The 8,863-nt window shown below is 41.4% G+C and overlaps 1 pseudogene; it reads right to left on the bottom strand.

Annotated features, from left to right (window-relative positions):
• Positions 1 to 320: 320 nt before the first annotated feature.
• LOC105114319 (probable LRR receptor-like serine/threonine-protein kinase At4g08850) lies at positions 321 to 8,863 on the bottom strand (annotated as a pseudogene).

The raw sequence follows: 8,863 nt of genomic DNA, 5'->3' as shown, positions 1-8,863 counted from the left end.
TTGAAATTCAGAATGAATTTTTTATCTTCTTCCCTTTTGTGTCTTCATTTCATTGGCTATTTATAGCCAATGAAAGCAGACAACAAATCACATGATTATGAAAATAATCACGAGATTGCTAAAATTTTCAACGTGCATCGATTATCATCTATTTTATTATATATAATAATACTAAATAATAATAATAATATTTATTTATAGGAGTAAAAATTAAAAATTCAAATCAGTATTATAAAAAGTTTTTCATCCGCTAAAGAAATGAAGTTCATATTACAAATAATTATCGTTCCAACTGATAATCGAATAGAAGTAGTCATACACTATGAGATTAAGAGATCTCCCAAACTTATTGTGCAAAATGCCTTAGGCAGCGGAGGCCACTTAGTGTGAAAAAAGGTTTGATGATAAAATTCATGTGGAGAAGATATCTTAGATAATCGAATAGAAGTAGCCTTAGGCAGTGGAGAAGAGATCTCCCAACTTAATGTGGAAAATGCCTTGGGCAGTGGAGGCCACTTGGTTGTCAGCTCGAAAGAAATTTTTTCCATTGTAGGCCGAGATTGGGGATTGGGTTGCAAGCATGCAAGTGCAATTTTCATCATGTGGACAACGCCCTCTGCTGCTTCTTTTTTAGGAAGCGAGATGCGGTGGTCTAACACATCCTTCAATAGAGTATGCTGAGCAATCGGTGGCATCGACGATGATGACGAAGATCCTGGTGATAGGAGTGCTGAAATGAGATCGCCTGGGTGCCTTCCTGTCATCACCTCCATTGTTACCACTCCGAAGCTGTAGACATCGCATTTTTCAGTCACCTTCATTGTGTAAGCTAGCTCTGCCAAATAAACATGATTATGCATGGTTTTTTATCAAATAGATGAAAGAAAAGACTCTATAAGAAAAGCTAAAAAAACACTATATATTATCTTCACTGTTACACATTATATAGTAACTTAATGTTGAAATAAAGCTACGCACCTGGAGCAGTATATCCAAAAGTACCTGCAAATGAGGTCCAGTTGGATGAGTCAGGCATCAACAATCTAGCTGTGCCAAAGTCGGAGATGTGTGCTTCATATTCCAAGTCCAGAAGGATATTATTGCTGGTAATGTCTCGATGAATGATTGGAGGAGAGCAAGAATGGTGTAGATAGGATAAAGCTCCACCCGCCCCTTTCACAACGTTTAGCCTTTTCATCCAATCGAACTCAATTGCTTGTTCCTCACTGCTTATAATCTTTCTCAAGCTTCCTCTTTCAATGAACTCGTAAACCAAAAAAGAATGCTTTGCATGTGAGCAAAATCCATACATTTTCACAATATTTCGATGTCGAATATTTGCCAACACGCAAACTTCCTTTTCAAAAGCTTTAAAATCGGACAACTTTTCTGTTTGTGAGCGGTGAAGTTTCTTCACAGCAACCACCTGTTCTGTTGGCATCACTGCTTTATAAACAGTTCCATATCCTCCTTCGCCAATGCAGTAGTTGGAGTTGAATTCCTCTGTAGCTTCAACGATATTCTCATACATCTTCTTCCCATCATGGCCCAATATCGTGAACATGTTTCGATCTTGTTCATTTTCTGGCTCAGCGTTTCTCTTCCTAGCTCTTTTGCAGAGAATGAATAAAGCTCCAAACTCTAAGAGCAAGCTTCCTAAAAGAGGGAATACAATCAAAATCACAAGCTTGTTGCTCTTTCTCTTAACAGTTTTGCTGCTTGTTGGAAGATTGCATGGCTTTAGACCACTGGCATTGCCACATATACCCATATTATCCCTTAATGCCTCAAATGAAGCGTTGTGGAAGGCTTTGATATCGGGAATGGGGCCTTGTAGCTTATTGGATGATATATCCACAGTTGTTAAGCTTAGCATGTCGTTGAAAGTGCTCGGAATCCGTCCAGAAAGCATGTTGTGAGAGACATTCAGAGTTTCCAACCTTTGCAGCTGCCCAAGTTGCCTCGGTATCTCTCGGGTCAGGAAATTTCAGCTAAGATCAAGACCTTGAAGATAAAGTAGAAAGCCTATCTCACCTGGAATGCTTTCTCTAAATTTATTACCGCTGAGGTTCAGCATCAATAAATTTGAGCATTCCCCAAGTTGTTTTGGAATCAATCCACTCAGATTATTAGATGCTAAATTAAGGATTTGAAGATCGGAAAGCAAGGCTCTCATATGCGGAATATGGATACAGTGTTGGGTGTGGACACAACATGGTTGGTGGCAGCCATGTTAGACATGGCTAAAGTCAATGGTGGTTGCATGGTGGGTGCCTAACCAAAGAAATTGTTGCCCACCATTGTTGACTAAAGAAGAAACTTGTCTCCCACATCAGCTATAAATAGAGAGTGCCATTGATAGCTGATGTGCACCACGAGATAGAGAGAAACACAGAAAGAGAGCTAAGGGTGAGAGTTGAGTTGAGTTGAGAAGTTTTCTCCTCCTCCTTGTTTTGTTGTTTGTATTGCTTTTGAGCTTGATTAATACAAACCAATAGCTCCGTGGAGTAGGCAAGTTGCCGAACCACGTAAATTTATGTGTGTTTGAATGTTTGGATCTCCTAACAACTGGTATCAGAGCTTGTTCTTGAAAGTTCTTGAAAAAAGAGGGTGTTTGATCCAAACTCAAAAATCAAAGTTCTCAAAACGTGTTTTTGAACATACCACCGTGAAGAGGACGATGAGAGGAATTCACTGGTGAAAACCCGGCGAAAATCCGACATCCTGCATGCCTGCACGCGCCTGCACGCGCCGCCACCAGTACTGTCCACGCGCACAGACGCGCTTCACGCGTCTTCCTCGCCGTTTCCTGGAAATTGACACTGCCACGTCAGCCGTCCGGCACAGTCAGCAGCCGCGCACCCCGCCACATCAGCAGTTTGACCGGTCAACCCGCCACGTCATCCGCCACATCATCGGACACGTCATCACTGCCACGTCAGCAGAAAATCTCCTCGGAACTGCCACGTCAGATTGGGTGGACCCCTCATTGCCTACGTGTCTGACATGTCATCTTGCCACGTCAGCATAACTGGGTTTTGATCCGGTGTGGCGCAGAGACTATTCCTCCTGCCACGTGGCTTCATCTGCAGCATCCAGTTATCTCAATTTTTGATTGTTTAAATCGGAGCCATCCGAAGTCCGATTTGGGTGATCTTAGTGTCGTTTCCAGCGTTTTTGGCCATTCCGGACACATCTGTAAGGTTAGATTTTTGAGATTCAAATCCGAGAAAGAGTAAAAATGGCTGATGAAATAAAGGCTGTAGGAATTGAAAAATTTGATGGAACTGATTTTGGATATTGGAAAATGCAAATTGAAGATTATCTATATGGGAAGAAACTTCATCTTCCTCTGTTGGGGAGCAAGCCAGAAAACATGTCAGAAGAAGATTGGCAAATTCTTGATAGACAAGTCTTGGGCATTATCCGGCTATCATTGTCAAGAAGAGTTGCTCGTAATGTTACAAAAGAGAAATCCACAGCAAGATTGATGGAAGCCTTGTCTGGGATGTATGAGAAGCCATCAGCAAATAACAAAGTGCACTTGATGAAGAAGCTGTTCAACCTGAAGATGACAGAAAGCACCTCTGTTACACAGCATCTTAATAATTTCAACACTATCACAAATCAATTGTCATCCGTTGAAATTGAGTTTGATGATGAGATCCGAGCACTTATTTTGCTAGCTTCACTTCCAAGCAGTTGGGAAGGTATGAGAACAGCCGTAAGCAACTCAGCTGGAAAATCCAAATTAAAGTATGATGATATCCGAGACCTGATTTTAGCTGAAGAAGTACGAAGAAAAGACTCGGGTGAAAGCTCAAGTTCAGGTTCAGCTTTCAACATCAACACTCGAGGAAGGAGACAAGACAGAGGCTTATCCAGAGGCAGATCAAAATCCAGGTACAGAAGCAAAAGCAAGTTTGGACCCAGGAAGCAGGTTGAATGTTGGAATTGTGGCAAACCTGGCCATTTTATGAGGAGTTGCACAAAACCAAAGAAACCTGAAGCTGATTCTGCAAATGCCACTACAGATGAGGTACAAGATGCTTTGATCCTTGCAGTACATAGTCCTATTGATGATTGGGTTCTTGATTCTGGAGCTTCATTTCACTGTACTCCACACCATGAAATGATGCAAAATTACACTGCTGGAAATTATGGGGTAGTCTATCTGGCCGATGGACAACCATTGGATATTGTGGGTATAGGAGATGTGCAAATCAAGACAATGAATGGATCTACATGGAACTTGCAAAATGTAAGGCATGTTCCTGAACTAAAGAAGAAGTTGATCTCGGTCGGACAACTTGATGATAGTGGCCATTCAATCCTTTTCTCTGGAGGAATGTGGAAGGTATCAAAGGGAGCAATGGTTTTGGCTCGTGGAAAGAAAACCGGCACCCTGTATATGACCACAAGATCAGCAGATATAATTGCCTCTACTGAAGCAGAAAATCAGGCACAGCTATGACATTGCAGACTCGGCCATATGAGTCAAAAGGGGATGAAGATACTTTAGTCAAAGGGAAAGCTGCCAGAATTAAAAAATGTTGATCTAGACATTTGTGAAAGCTGTGTTCTCGGAAAACAGAAGAAGCTCAGTTTCTTACAGGTTGGCAGGACCTTAAGACCAAGAAAACTAGAACTGGTGCACACAGATTTATGGGGACCAGCTCCAGTAGCATCTCTTGGCGGTTCTCGGTACTATGTCACTTTTATTGATGACTTTAGCAAAAAGGTATGGGTCTACTTTCTGAAAAATAAATCTGATGTGTTTGACACATTCAAGAAATGGAAGGCTATGGTTGAGACTGAATCAGGTTCGAAGCTGAAATGCTTACGATCTGATAATGGAGGAGAATACATTGATGGAGGTTTCAAGGAGTATTGCGCTGTCAACGGTATCAGAATGGAAAAGACAGTTCCAGGCACACCACAACAGAATGGTATTGCTGAACGGATGAACCGGACCATCAATGAACGAGCTAGAAGCATGAGGTTGCATTCTGGGCTACCTCAAACATTCTGGGCTGATGCAGTTCATACTGCAGTTTACTTGATCAACCGTGGACCATCAGTACCTTTGGAGTTCAGACTGCCCGAGGAAGTCTGGAGAGGAAAAGAAGTACAGCTTTCTCACCGAAAAGTCTTTGGGTGTGTTTCCTATGTGCATGTAGACTCTGATGCTCGCAACAAGCTGGATGCCAAATCAAAGAAATGTTTCTTTATTGGTTATGGAGATGAAGAATTTGGATTTCGGTTCTGGGATGATCAAAACAGGAAGATTATCAGAAGCAAGAACGTGATCTTCAACGAGAAAGTTTTGTACAAAGACAAATCAAGTACAGAACTAGAAATAACTGATTCAGATACGAGTCCACAGAAATCTGAATTCATACAATTAGAAGGGCTTCCTGATGTTACCACTCAAGAGTTCATACAAGACAGTTCAAGCACTTCAGTACCCACCACTTCTACACAAGATAGTGCAGAGCCAAGTGAACCAGCTGTTCGCAGGTCTTCCAGGACTATAAAGCCTCCACAACGGTTCACACTTCTACTGAATTATATCTTGCTGACCGATGGTGGTGAACCATTAACTTATGAAGAATCCTTACAAGATGGAAACTCGAGCAAGTGGGAGTTAGCCATGAAGGACGAGATGGAGTCATTGCTGAAGAACAAGACTTGGGAGTTAACCAAACTGCCTGAAGGAAAGAAGGCCTTGCAAAACAAGTGGTTTGAAGCAAGCTCCAAGACAGTGGTACAAGAAGTTTGATAACTTCATGTGTAGTACGAGATACACAAAATGTCAGGCTGATCATTGTTGCTATGTCAAACATTTTGACAACTCCTATATCATTCTACTGCTATATGTGGATGATATGTTAATTGCAGGTTCCAGCATGGAAGAGATTGACAAGCTAAAGCAACAGTTGTCAAAACAGTTTGAAATGAAGGATCTGGGAGCTGCTAAACAAATACTTGGCATGAGAATCATCAGAGACAAAGACAAAGGCATACTAAAGCTTTCACAGGCAGAGTATGTCAAGAAGGTTCTTAGCAGGTTTAGTATGGATAATGCTAAGCCAGTATGTACACCTCTGGGGAATCATTTCAAGCTCAGTAGAGACCAGTCACCAAAAACTGAGCTAGAACGTGGATACATGGACCAGATTCCATACGCCTCAGCTATCGGCTCTTTGATGTATGCCATGGTCTGTACTAGACTAGATATTGCCCATGCAGTGGGAGTTATAAGCCGATATATGAGCAATCCTGGAAAGCAGCATTGGGAGGCAGTGAAATGGATCATGAGGTACTTAAAAGGCTCATCGGAGACATGTCTTATTTTCACAGCTGGCGGTTTGAAACTTGAAGGCTTTGTAGATGCTGATCTAGCAGGAGATGTTGATAGCAGAAAGAGTACTACAGGTTATATATACACTCTAGGAGGCACTGCTGTTTCTTGGAGTTCTACCTTGCAAAAGATAGTTGCTCTTTCAACGACAGAAGCTGAATATGTTGCAGTTTCAGAGTCCGCAAAAGAGATAGTATGGCTACAGAGTTTCCTGCAAGAATTGGGCAAGATGGATGGAAAGGGTACTTTGTATAGTGACAGTCAGAGTGCAATCTTCCTTGCCAAGAATCCAGCATTTCACTCCAGAACAAAGCACATACAGATCAAATATCACTTCATCCGGCAACTGCTCGACGATGAACAACTGTTACTTGAAAAGATCTGTGGAAGCAAGAATCCAGCTGACATGTTAACCAAAGGAGTCACTCTTGATAAACTGAAGCTGTGTAAAGCTTCAGTTGGACTTAAAGATTAAAAAACAGATCTAGCGCCATTTGTGTCCAAGTGGGAGATTGTTGGGTGTGGACACAACATGGTTGGTGGCAGCCATGTTAGACATGGCTAAAGTCAATGGTGGTTGCATGGTGGGTGCCTAACCAAAGAAATTGTTGCCCACCATTGTTGACTAAAGAAGAAACTTGTCTCCCACATCAGCTATAAATAGAGAGTGCCATTGATAGCTGATGTGCACCACGAGATAGAGAGAAACACAGAAAGAGAGCTAAGGGTGAGAGTTGAGTTGAGTTGAGAAGTTTTCTCCTCCTCCTTGTTTTGTTGTTTGTATTGCTTTTGAGCTTGATTAATACAAACCAGTAGCTCCGTGGAGTAGGCAAGTTGCCGAACCACGTAAATTTATGTGTGTTTGAATGTTTGGATCTCCTAACAAAAGCATCTTAATATCTAAGGGAATGGCACCTGAAAGATGGTTGTTGTTAAGAAGAAGCTCGTACAACAACTTCAAACCCCCTAAATCTTTGGGGATGGCTCCTTTTAACTGATTTGATGACAAATCTATCAAGTGTAATTGAGCAGCCTTCCCAAGCTCTGGTGGTATCTTACCAGAAACATTATTGTTTGAGATTTTAAGGCTTGTCATGTTACGACAATCTCCCCATTTTGAAGAGAGCTCACCATAAAAATTATTGTAACTCAAATCAATATAATGCAGACGTGGATAGACACCAAAAACCTCAGAAATATTTCCTGTTAACTGATTCCAGTCAAGTCTTAGTCGGTGTAAACCAGTGCAGTTTTTCAAGCTTTCCGGGATTGAACCTGAGAAGTAGTTGTGGGAAGCACTAAAGGTTTTCAATACTCCTCCATGGCATACATCTGCCAGCAAATGACCAGTGAATTCGTTGTTCACCAAATCCAAAAGCAGCAAATGGGTGAGATTGTTCATCTGTGAGGGCAATGGGCCGTGAAATTTGTTACGTGACAAGGTAAGTTGATAGAGAGACTCTAGCAACCCAATTTCCTGAGGAATGGGACTAGTGAGATTGTTTTCCGCAAGATAGAGCTCATATACGCTTGTCAAGTTTCTAATAGAAGAAGGGATGAGACCAGAGAGTTGGTTATTAGAAAGACCAAGAAAAGATAAATTTCTTAATTTCCAATGGAATAAGGGATTCTACCGGTTAAAATATTACTTGACAGCTCAAGGTGATTGAGAGACTCTAACAACATAATTTCCTGAGGAATGGAACCAGAAAGTTTGTTACCCCAAAGATTGAGTACGAATAAGCTTGTCAAGTTTCCAATAGAAGAAGGGATAGGACCAGAGAGTTTGTTATCGTAAAGATAAAGCTCAGATAGGTTTGTCAAGTTTCCAATAGAATAAGGGATGGGACCAGAGAGTTCGTTCGTAGAAAGAGCTAGGAAAGTTAAATTTCTTAATTTTCCACTGGAATAAGAGATTCTACCGGTTAAAACATTACTTGCCAAGTTAAGTTCATTGAGAGACTCTAACAACCCAATTTCTCGAGGAATGGAACCAGAAAGTTGGTTCACGTAGAGATTAAGGAGAGCTAAGTTTCTTAATTTTCCAATTTCATGTGGGATGGTTCCAGAAAGAGAATTGTTCGCAAGGTCAAGAACAAAAAGATTACGGAAGGTCGAGAAGTTGAAATCATCAAGCGTACCTCTCAAGCCAAAACTTTCAAGTGTCAAATTGGTGACGCTTCCAGAATTGCCACAGGTGATTCCAATCCAGTTAATGCAAGGGCTGATGCCGACCCAAGAAGAAAGGACAGATTGGCTTTGGTTGTCAAGACTGGCTTTCCATTGGAGAAGAGCCTTAGCTTCTGTATTATTATTACCAAATAGCGAAGTTGTGGAGGAAGTGTGTTCAGCTAGAGCAAAGAAAGAAGAAGAGTTGAATATGTGAAGGAGCAAAAACAGGATGTGGAGAAAGGAGGAGAAGAATGGATTGTTTAGTAAGGACGTCGTCATGGTGTGTTTTTTCAAGAGATATAGGATATGGTTTGCTATGGTAGATGA

Source organism: Populus euphratica, unplaced genomic scaffold (assembly GCF_000495115.2).
Source record: "Populus euphratica unplaced genomic scaffold, PopEup_1.0 scaffold513.1, whole genome shotgun sequence".
Lineage (NCBI taxonomy): Eukaryota > Viridiplantae > Streptophyta > Magnoliopsida > Malpighiales > Salicaceae > Populus > Populus euphratica.
This window is presented reverse-complemented; position numbering and strand designations above follow the sequence as displayed.